The 12,082-nt window shown below is 44.6% G+C and overlaps 1 pseudogene; it reads left to right on the forward strand.

Moving 5' to 3' along the window:
• Positions 1-12,082, forward strand: part of LOC114308765 (pectinesterase QRT1-like) — a 55,631-nt pseudogene that overhangs the window by 9,853 nt on the left and 33,696 nt on the right.

Here is a 12,082-nt window from a genome sequence, read left to right on the forward strand (position 1 = left end):
GGCTGAAGATTACCAAGAGTTGGTTTAATCTAGCCAACCATTCTTTAGCCGAGATCCTTACATCGGCTAAAGAGTACCAAGAGTTGGTTTAATCCAGCCAACCTAGAGTAAAGTGTTTGGTTGTTTTGACCAAACGTCCTGCAGCCTGGATCCTTATCCTGGGCTTAGGAAGGGTGTTGGTTTTTCCTGCCAACCTAGAGTTAAGTGTTTGGTTGTTTCGACCAAACGTCCTGCAGCCTGGATCCTTATCCTGGGCTTAGAAAGGGTGTTGGTTTTTCCAGCCAACCTCTAAGTTGGTTTTTCCTGCCAACCTAGAGTTAAGTGTTTGGTTTTTGCAACTAAACTTCCTGCAGTCTAGATCCTTATCCTGGGCTTAGGAGAGGACAAAGCTGGTTATTCCGGCCAACTTTGTTTTTGTTGCCCCTAGCTTGCTAAAACAACTTTTACGGAATAAAATAATTATGCTGAAAAGAAAAGTACTTGTTTTATTGTGAAAAGAGAAAAATTACAAGTACTGAAAGGCTAAAAATAAAATAGTTTGAGATTGGCAGTGTTCCATGGCCTGGGAATAGCTTTGCCGTCCTTGTCTTCCAATTGGTATCCCCATTTTCCGGCTAATCCAACCACTTTGTAAGGTCCTTCCCAATTGGGCCCTAACTTGCTGTCTCCGGGTACCAAGGTATTCCCCATCACTTTGCGCAATACCCAATCTCCGATTTTGAATTGTCTTGGATGTACTGTTTTGTTATACTTTCTGGACAACTCTTGCTGGTACGAGGCAATGTGAACCAGTGTTCTTTCTCTTCTTTCTTCCACAAGATCGAGCTCCAATGCTATGGCTTCTCCATTTAAGTCTGGATCAAAATTTTCATTTCGAATTGTGGGGAAGCCAACTTCCAGCGAGATTACTGCTTCCATGCCATAGGCCAAGGAGAATGGTGTTTCTCCTGTTGATCGTCAAGATGTGCTGTGGTAAGCCCATAAAACATGAGGGAGCTTTTCCGCCCACTTGCCTTTGCTTTCTCTAACCTCTTCTTTAATCCATCCAATACGACTTTGTTTGATGCTTCCGCTTTTCCATTTGCTTGGGGGTATGCCGGTGTAGAATTGTAGAACTCTATCTTGTATTCTTCACAAAAGCCTCTAAAGATTCTGCCATCAAACTGAGTGTCGTTGTCTGATATTAGGGCTTTAGGTATGCCGAACCGAGTGATGATATTCTGCCAAATGAACTTTTTTACATCTTTCTCCTTTATTGATGTTAGTGCTTCTACTTTCACCCACTTCGTGAAGTAGTCTGTTGCTGCAAGAAAGAACTTCCTGTTTCTAGGTGCTGTCGGAAGTGGTCCTACTATGTCTAAGCCCCACATTGCGAAGGGCCATGGGCTAGTCAATGGTAGGAGCTCTCTGGCTGGCTGATGTATTTGGTGTGCAAACTTCTGAAATTTCTCGCACTTGTTCACATACTTCTCCGAGTCTGCTTGCATGTATGGCTACCAGTATCCTTGCGAAATGGCTTTGTAAGCTAACGAACTTCATCCTTGGTGGCTTCCGCATACGCCTTCGTGTATTTCGAACAAGATTGCTTCCACTTTGCTGGGGTGGGCGCATTTTAGATAAGGTCCTGTAAATGACTTTTTGTACAATGCCATAGATGGGGAGAGCCAAAATCGCTGCGACTTTGCTCTAATTTTGTTGGCTTCTTTCTTTTCCTCCGGTAGGACGCTATTTTTTAAGAATATTATGATGGGATCCATCCATGAAGGGCCTAGTTCGGCGCAACATACCTCTTCTGCTTCGGGGTCTTCAATGCTTGGTCTTGGTAGGTAGTCGATTAGCAGCGAATGAGGGATGGATGTATCTGCCATTGAAGCAAAACCTGCTAGTTCGTCTGTTCTGCTGTTTTCCTCTCTACTGATCTGTTATATCCTTACTACGTCAAATTTCTTGTTCTCTTTTCTGACTAAGTCTTGGTACTTAGCCATTCTGTCATCCTTTGCTTCGTAGTCGCCTGAAATTTGGTTTACCACCAGTTGTGAGTCGCTGTAAACCATTAGCTTGGTGACCTTCATGTAGAATGCTGATTTGAGACCTGCAAGAAGCGCTTCATACTCCGCTTCGTTGTTTGATGCTGGGAAGCCAAGGTTGACTGCTTGCTCCACAACTAGGCCGTCTGGTGAGATGAGGACTATGCCAAGTCCTGCGCCATGCCGGTTGGATTCTCCATCTACGAAGAGCTTCCACATCTCTCCAACGAACAACTTCCAGCAAGTGGAGGGGTCAGATGATGCCGTGGGGTTAAGAATGTTGCTGGTGTTTTCTTCAAGGTCCATGCTTGTTGTCTGCTCCTCGCTATCTGATTGTACCAAGTCTTTATTTGTTGGTGAGTCTTGGCTTGGTGTAGCATGGTTCGCTTCTTCCTTGTTTTCTTTACTCTGGTCTGCCTTGGGGTCTGACTGAGTATCCTACACCAGGGGTTGCGCTATTCCGGTGTCAATTTCTATCCCTAGTTCGGTTGTGTCATTTAGGTCGACTAGGCAGATATGATGACTTCTTGGGGTAAATTCGGCGACAAAGTCTGCCAAAGCTTGGGCCTTTATCGCGGTTCTAGGTTGGAACTTGATGTCGAATTGTCCCAACTCTACTGCCCACTTCAAGATTTGCCTAGAAAAGTTCGCCCTCTCAAACAAAGCTTTAATGGGAAAGTTGTGAGGACGACTATGGTGTGGGCGCGAAAGTAATGTGACAACTTCCTTGAGGCCATCATCAAGGCCAAGGCCAGTTTTTCCAGTGGCAAGTACCTTGTTTCGGGGCCGAGCAATGTCTTACTGACATAAAAGATGGACAGATGTTGGATTCCTTCCGCACGGACCAACACTACGCTAATTGCGTTCTGAGAGACTACCAGGTACAGGAAGAGTTCTTCTCCAGGTATTGGGATGACAAGCAGTGGTGGAGAAGACATGTATTCTTTCAAGTTTTCCAGAGCGCGGTCGCATTCTTCGTCCCACTCGAACTTGGCTTTTAATGCTTGGAAAAATGGTCGTGGTCTGTCTGACGACCGGCTGATGAATCGGTTGAGTGCAGCTGCCATGCCGGTGAGATGCTGCACTTCTTTTACTGAGTTAGGCCTCTCTAGATCCTGAATAGCTTTGATCTGGGAGGGGTCTGCCTCTATAACCCGGTTGGTCACCAGGAAGCCCAAAAATTTGCCAGATCCTACACCGAACGCGCACTTAGATGCATTAAGGCGCAACTTGTGCCTCTTCAGAATCTGGAACATCTCACCTAGGTCCCTTAGATGGTCATTCTCATCCTTGCTCTTGACCACCATGTCGTCGATGTAAGCCTCCATTGTTCTTCCTAACAACGGCTCAAACATCTTGGTGACCATTCTCTGGAATATTGCCCCTGCGTTCTTTAGGCCAAAGGGCATGACCTTGTAGCAATACAGTTGTCATGACCCGAACCCGCCCCTATGGGTTAAGGACATAACCGGCCAGTAATCCTGAGATTACCTATGACCTCAAACCAAAACAGACGTAACTCGTCAGAGTATAGGGGCCAACGGAAGCAAAAATTTTAAACTTTGTCCATAGAGCCGTGCTTACATGCACATCAAAACAAACCATACGTATGCACATTAATAACTCACAACAAGAACATAGTACCAAAAATTCTGCACAACAGGATCATTCGAGTATAAGTTAACCCATCTCAACTATATGCAGATATACACAAAGTCCTCGCCCACATGACAAAATATAATACATAACAAAATGGCAAAGACGGGTCTCGTACGTGAGACACAAGGGCTGACTCTCCAAAGCCTTTGTTGTTCCTGACAGGCTTCACTGGGGCTGGGTTTGGACTCCTCTTGGCTCACCTACAAACACATGAATGAGCGTGAGCGATAGCCCAGTGAATAATATCAAATATAGAAGTTATACAAACGATGTGTAGAACAACAAACTCCAAACGGCCTTGGGCCCCATTCATATTTTTATTTAATATATATATATATATATGTATTTAATTTAGATCAAGTGACTGTGATTCCCAACATATTAGCCTTTGGCCCATTCATCTTTCCATAACAAACTGGCCCTTGGCCTATTCAGACTTTCGTTCATGTCAAAACGGCCTGTGGCCCATTCATTCTATTATTCAGACCGAACTGTTATTCTTGTCAAACTATTACTTATATCAAACTATCATTCATGTCAAACTATTATCTATGTCAAACTATCACTCGTGTCAAACTGGCCTTTGGCCCACTCAAGTGGCAAACTGGCCTTTGGCCCATTTAAATGGCAAACTGGCCTTTGGCCCATTCAGGCTTTCATTCATGACAGAACGGCCTCTAGCCCATTCATTCATGTCAAAGCGGTCTTCAGTCCACTCATTCATGTCAAAACGACCTTCGGTCATTTATTTATGTCAAAACGACCTGCAGTCTATTCATTTATGTCAAAACGACCTTCGGTCCATTCATTCATACCAAAACGACCTTCGGTCCATTCATTCATACCAAAACGACCTTCGGTCCATTCATTTATGCCAAAACGACCTTCAGTCCATTCATTTACACCAAAACGATCTTCGGTCCATTCATTTATGTCAAAACGACCTTCGGTCCATTCATTTATGTCAAAACGACCTTTGGTCCATTCATTTATGCCAAAACGACCTTCGATCCATTCATTTATGCCAAAACGACCTTCGATCCATTCATTTATGCCAAAACGTTGTCCACTAATTGAATCGACAAACTTATAAAACTTACATAAAAGTGAGCAATTGGACAACAGTATATTTCAGATGCCTTGATAAGATATTACTCACAGTGATCGGTTGGTTGGTTCGCCCTAGAGCTCGACCCTACACATTTCACGACTACAAAAGAGTAATTAACAATTCAATCCGTTCCTTATTTCACATATTTCTCTTTAGGCCTTGTTCTTATCTCTTTAACTCATTTACAATGCTTAACACATGCCTAAGAGTGCTTGCAAGTGAAAGAGAACAGAAAACGAAACATTGAATGCAAAAACAAAATTTCAGAAAACAAGGTCCCCGCTCGAGCGTGGACTTCACCGCTCGAGCGGACCTTAAGGCCTGCAAAAGTACTGGTTGCATGAAAAATACGCTCTAGCGTGAAATAGGGCGCTCGAGCGGAAGGCCTGTCTACGTAGCTCCCTCGTTCGAGCGTGAACTAACCCGATCGAGCAGACACCAAGTCTGTAAAAAGTACTAGGAGCACGTTTTTCCCGCTCGAGCGGCCATTACCCTGCTCGAGCGGACATCAAAATTCTGCGTTTCCCAGATTATGTTCTTGAGCTTAATTTGACCTTCAAGCTAACATTTCTTGCATGCAATGGCTCAAATCTCAAATATAATTATACTAACATGGTATAAACCCCAAATTACAACACAATGAAGCTCAATTTCACAAATAAATCACATGAATGCCCCAATCTCCCATCAAACTCATTCTAACATAACAAATTCATGCATTCAAGCTCATATTCTCATGAATTGTACATGCATGTGCTATATAACCCTTACTCTCAACTTAGATGATGAAAAGGTAATCAAAACATGAGCTTCAACTACAAATTTACAAGGATCATACCCTTTGAGCTCAAACATGCCATATTCAAAGCAATTTCACACATGCATGCACATATGGGTCTTCATTACAACAAATTCAACTCAATTTCCTTATGATCAAACTAATCCATGTTCTTGACCCTCCTTCAAACTTGAATTCACAAGATGATAACTAAAATACATGAATTACTCACCAAGGAGCTTAATCTTCCAAACTCTAGTCAATTCTTGGACTTAATCTTCAAGATTTCCAAGCTTTGAGCCAAAGTTACACAATCCTCTCCCTCTCTCTCTCTAAGGCCGACCCTTTCCTTTCTCTCTTGAGTTAGCATCAGCCAAAATGATATAAGGGTGAGGAATTGATTATAATAAGGCCCCTTTTTAGCCCCACTCAACACATTATTTCATTATAAAATAATTGGCACTTAATTCATCAATTTAGTCGATTTAATCTGACCCGAATCAATTTTTAATTAAATTCCACCGTAGGCTCTAAAAATTATGCCAATCACAATGGCCCAATCAATTTCGGGTTCTGTGGGCGATAAGGCCCTCAATTTAATCTCCAAAGCGGAGAAATCAAACAAATATTCCTACGGTGAACAGGTAGAAATTCAAAACCACATATTTTCACATAATGGAACACAAAATTATATTAAAACGCACAATCACATCATATTAAGGACCAATTAACATATTACGGAACAGGGGTATCACAATAGTCCTCTTGGAGTTGTAAAGGACGTGACCTCCTGGTCTGGTTCGTACATGGCGATCTGATGGCAGCCTCTGTACGCATCAAGAAAGCTAAGTCGGTTGTGCCCCGCCGTTAGGTCTACCAGTTGATCTATCCGTGGTAGGGGGAAGTTGTCCTTTGGGCATGCTTTGTTGACTGTCTTATATTCGACGCAGACACGCCATTTGCCATTCTTCTTTGGCACCATGACTGTGTTGGAAATCCATCTGGGGTAGTGCACCTCTCTGATAGCTCCTGCCTCTAGCAGATTTCCCACTTCCTCCGCCACTATCTCGACGTGGTGGAGTGTCGATCTGTGAGTGCGCTGAATGATTGGTCTGGTGGATGGGTGGACATTGAGTTGGTGACAGATGAAGTTTGGATCAATGCTTGGCATGTCGTAGGGTGTCCAGGCAAACACTTCGATGTTAGAGGTCAAGAATTCTAAGACCTCTAATCTCTCAGTGCTGGACAACGACGAACCGAGCAAAAAGAACTTATCCGGGTTCTTTTCATCTATTCTTACCTCTACCAAGTCTTCCACCGCTTTTTGATCAGCTGCTTTGCCGACATCTGCAAACAGTTCATTGCTCTCAGGTTCTTCCACCGAATGAACATGTCCCTTGGCAGCGCGGCTGTCATTAACCATGACAAAGCATTGCTTGGACATAATTTGGTCTCCAAAGACCTCTTCAATTACCCCAGCTTCGTTGGGGAATCGCATTACTTGATGGTAGGATGAAGCTACCGCTCGCATGGCATGCAGCCATGTTCTTCCCAAGATTATGTTGTAAGTGGAAGAGACCTTCAACACCCAAAATTCCACTTGTTTTGTCACGCTTCCTGCCCTGACTGGAAGGATAATCTTGCCGACTGGCCACTCTGGCATTGAGTTGAATCCGATCAGGGGGGATACAGCTGGTGCCAAGTCTTTGTCCTCCAATTTCAGTTGTTTGAAGGTGTCGTAGTACATTATCTCACACAAGCTACCTTAGTCTATCAAAATCCGCTTGATGTCGTAATCCTTGACGCGGAGAGTGACGACCAGTGAGCCGTTGTGAGGGCAGTATATCCTTGCCAAGTCTCTGTCTGAAAAAGAGATGACATTGGTGGCCTTCGTTCTTCCTTTCTTGATTGTGGGTTGTGCACTTAGAACCTCCCTTAAGTGCTCAGCCTTTTTGATCATACCCCTGAGCTTACATACGCGCTCAGGTTCGCATACCCCATGTATTACGTTTATCACGCCTTGAGGTGGGGCATCAATTGGCATTCCGTTCAGGTGGTTGTCATTCTGGGGGGCTGGCTGCGCCCCTCCTTCAATGTATTTGTCTAGGTGACCGGCTGCCACCAACTCCTCTAGATGCTGTCTCAATGGTGTACAATTTTCTTTATGGAAGGTACACCGTGATCTTTTGTCGTAGTCCTTCTGAGCCTCTCCTAGCTTGGCAGGCCATCTGACGAAAGGTTCATCGCGTATCTCACTTAGAATCCGGTAGATTGGCTTTTTGAATACCGTGGTAATGACAGTGCGGACTCTCAACCATCTTTTATCCTGGTCTTCTCTGTTGTCCTACCTGCCTCGTCCGTTTTTGTTCGGACGTTCTACCGCGTTGACCTTTACCGCGGTCTTTTTATCTGGTACTACGGTTGTGCTAGATTTTGCTTTAGCATGGCCGCCATCTTCTTCTACCCGAATGTGCTGGTGCACTCTCTCCATTAAGGCCTCCATTGTGAGAGGCGGTGTCATAGTGATTGAGTCCCTTAGTCTGTTCCCGACTGGAGGGCCTCTTTTGTACTGTACGATGGCGAGATTGGTAGGGCAGTCCCCAATCTGGTTGAAGGTCTCCCAGTAGCGGCTATTGTAGGATCTTAATGTCTCTTTTTCGCCCATGTCGATGGAGAGCAGTTGATCAATCTCCACCGAGGTTTTGGTGTTCGTCCTGAACCTTGTTACGAACGCCTCCACCAATTGCGCCTAGGTGGCTATGCTGCCTTCTGGAAGTTTTTCGAACCAAGTCAAGCCTAGGTCGCCAAGGCTTGATGGGAAGAGGATGCACATCAAAGCCTCGTTTCGCCGATATACCGCCATAACCTGGCGGAAGTGGCTCAGGTGCATATAGGGATCTGTCTTTCCCTCATACGTGGTGAATTTGGGCTGGAGGAAGCCTGAAGGTAGGGGCACGTTTTCGATTGCTAGAATGAACGGCGAGATCTGCAGCCTCACTAATGCTTTGTCCGTTGGTTCGTAGGTAGGGCGCGGTAATGGCATTCCAACCTCGACGCTTCCATGCGTCCGAGGAGCCAACCGCTGAAGGGCAGATACCCTGCGAGGGTCGCGCGCCCTAGTATCCTCCTTTCATCGTGCCCTTTCTTCCAGCACGGTCCGTAAGTCAAATGATCTTGGCAACTCCGTCTACCTGGATGATGTCTGGTGCGTGCGCGAGGGCTGATAGGTGCTTCCCTCAGTATACGACCTCTCAGTCCTCGTTCTCCCAGACTTGGAGCAACGAGTCCTGGAGGTTCTAAATTGAGTATCGCCTGTCCTGAGGCTTCTACTCTTTGCTTGTGATGGTGTGGTATGCCTACCACGGTCTTCTGAGTGGTGAGGGGGCATCTTACTTTTGCGTCCCTCTCCTATCGCCACTCCTTTTCCCTTCATCTGGCGCATCATAATCTCCATGTCCACCGCCATCCGTCGTATCAATTCGTCCTGCTCCTTCACGCGGTCCTCCAGAACTTGAGGATCAATCCTTCGCCTTTGTCTGTCAGGACTTTGTGAACGAGAGTGACGGGGGCTGTTATTCCGCCTCCCCCTAGCATCCCTCCTGGGGTTATGTTGTTGGGGCTCCAAGTCCGCCATGGGAGGGACAGGAGGTAAACCTTCGCGCCTCCCACCTCCTTCTGGGGTTTGTCCATCAATGGCAGACTGCGGCAAATCTTCGTTGTGCGCCATTACTTTTTGTTAGCAAGGAAAACTTAATCAAGAGGTTTTGTTCGTCCTGTTTGTTCCCACAGACGGCGCCAATTGTACGGGAAAGAAATAAACCTTCTCGTATAATCCTGTCGATCAAGTTTGAACTCCTCCAAACGATGTCACTTTACTCCCTGAAAACACAAACGTGTGCTAGCCGGCGAGTGTGTGCCGGATACTGTACCCCATGCTACAGTTCGGACTCGAATTGTCACGGTTCTTAATCTGAACCAAAGAGTCCAAATCCGGCAAATCGTTTTGAGAAAACAGATTTTTAGAAAAGAAGTGCCGAACATGGACTATTTTGCCAGATACAGAGTCGCCACCTAAATATTTTATTTTGGGAAATTTAGGAAACCCTGACTCGTTGCCAAAGGCCACGTGTCCGTCATCACCAAAGTTGCCTCGGCTCGGGAACTTGAGTACGATTGGGGAAGGTCACTTCGTGAGCACCCCCGCTCGCCCGATCAAAGATCGGCCTCTACTAACCATGATATCTAGTTTTGAAAACATTATGCGTTCTTATTCCGATTATTAGCCTAGATTTACTATGTGATGCGCGTAGCATACAAGTATAGACTGGGTCGCCTGAATTGGAACAAAGCATCTCATGTTTGTTTTGAAAATGGTTTGATGGTGCTACCCGCAAGTAGGCTAAGACGTGGATTTGCCACCCTCAGGTGGGTTTAGAAAACAAGATGATTTGCCACTATCTAGTGGGCTTAAAACTCACAATTAATGAATTGTTCCAATTCAAATAACCCAACCTTCACCCACAGGCATTCAGGCAGTTATATCATATAAGCACTTAGCCTCATGGTAAGCATGCTATCATGGCAGTCACTCACACGCATGCAAGGATGCTAAAGCATAAAACTTACCGAGTACTCCAAGCCAAAACAAAAGCTATGTTAGAAATCCATGCATGATCCTAACTATACAGAAATGCCTAATGCAACACATGCAAAATGCAACTAAGATAGGCTCGGCTATTCTAAGATAACATATGAAATGCTACAGCTAACACGTATTCAACTTGGAATTGAAATACGAAGCAGTTAGTATGATGCGCCGAGCCCGGTGCATGCAAGGCAGATGAATGGATGCAAACATGCTATCATACTGTATGCTAATTGAAACATGCCCTAATCTAACCATCATAAGCTGGTAAATAAAAGGGAGAAAGACGTGGGATTGTAAGACATACATCACACGCACGCACACTTATTACAATTGTGCCCTCGCTCGGAGGGTCTGAATAAATAATATACAGTCCGAAATGAATAGTAAAATATTACAAAATCCTAATTAATTAACAAATTAACTAGGAAAGCGATAAATCAGCATGCAAGCCTATGGACTGCCTCAGCTCTGTTCCGAATGATGGGAGATGCATGCTTGAGTTGCCTGATGCGGAAATCGATTGCGATGCCCCGATTCGCCTTTGTTTGCAATTGTTTCGGAATATTGCACAACGCTCCAGAAGGCCGCTGATTTCTGATTTACTGCAACAGAGAGCAACAAAGGGGCATGGCAAAGTATTTCACACATGTATGCATGACTACTCTTCAGGGAGTGTAGTCCTCGATCCTCGTGCCACCAATCACGCATATCGATGCATGATGGCCGAGGAGCCGAATTGCACGACTCAATATGAGATGAATGCACATGAAAACACAACAACACCTAAACTCCGTCATGGGTAATCCGAAGTGTCAGCGATGGGGAATTGAGACATGTTCCGTCACTCGGAGTACGAAACGTCCCTCGTTTCTCGTGCTTGAGCTAACTCCTATCCCAAACACAATGCAAATGAGATGGCATACATAATGTGACTAACATACAACCTAGCATACGCAATGCTATGAATTGAAAAGGCATACACAATGCATAATGGATTTACACCAACATGAGTGGACCTCAGCCACACTCACATCAGCAGCCCTAAGATGAAAATGAGATGACCAAAATGTGTGCACACATGCACGCAAACCGAGGACCGAACCTAAGTCATTGAATGCCACTCTACCAAAACATGGCAAGGATGAAGCATGGCATTCAAACATGTAATTTTCAGCATTGAAACGTAATGCTAAATGGTCCCAAAACATGGAAATATGGCATCCGATGCATGGAATAAGCCCCGAAACTCAATACTAGGCACATGCATTGAACCACAAGTATACAAAGCAAGCATTATTTGATCATGAAGTCTAAAGACAGAACCAAGGCAGTCCCAAAACATGCACATTTCTAGTTTAGAGCATGGCCAAAAGATGCTAAAATGATAGACTAAAATAGCATGCAACATTGACTAGAAAACATGGTTTATATGGCATGTATATGAAGAAAATGAGAACTCACCAAACCAGCCAAAAACAGTGAACAAAACATGCCAAAATATGCCCAAATAATCACTGAAATGCAGCTAATGCATGCAAAAATGAGGGGCTTCTTTGGAAGGCCATTCAAGGGATTGTTAAGCACATACAAGATAGACACTTAGGATGACCAAACCAACTTTGGAAATGAGTTATGACAGCCCTAAAACACACAAAATTGGCCCTGAAATCAATCTAGGAAACATGCCAAGAAAGGCCCCCTCAAAAGGCCTTGAATGGAATTGTTCTACACATGCACTATAGACATAAAATATGATCAAAAGGGCCCCGGAAAGACCTAAGGCAGACCTTAAAACTCACAAAATTGAGCCCAAAAAGTGACTTCAATGCATGCAAAATAGATCCCCTTTGGAAGGTCCA

This window comes from Camellia sinensis, chromosome 8 (assembly GCF_055761805.1).
Source record: "Camellia sinensis isolate YWXY chromosome 8, ASM5576180v1, whole genome shotgun sequence".
NCBI classification, from domain to species: Eukaryota; Viridiplantae; Streptophyta; class Magnoliopsida; order Ericales; family Theaceae; genus Camellia; species Camellia sinensis.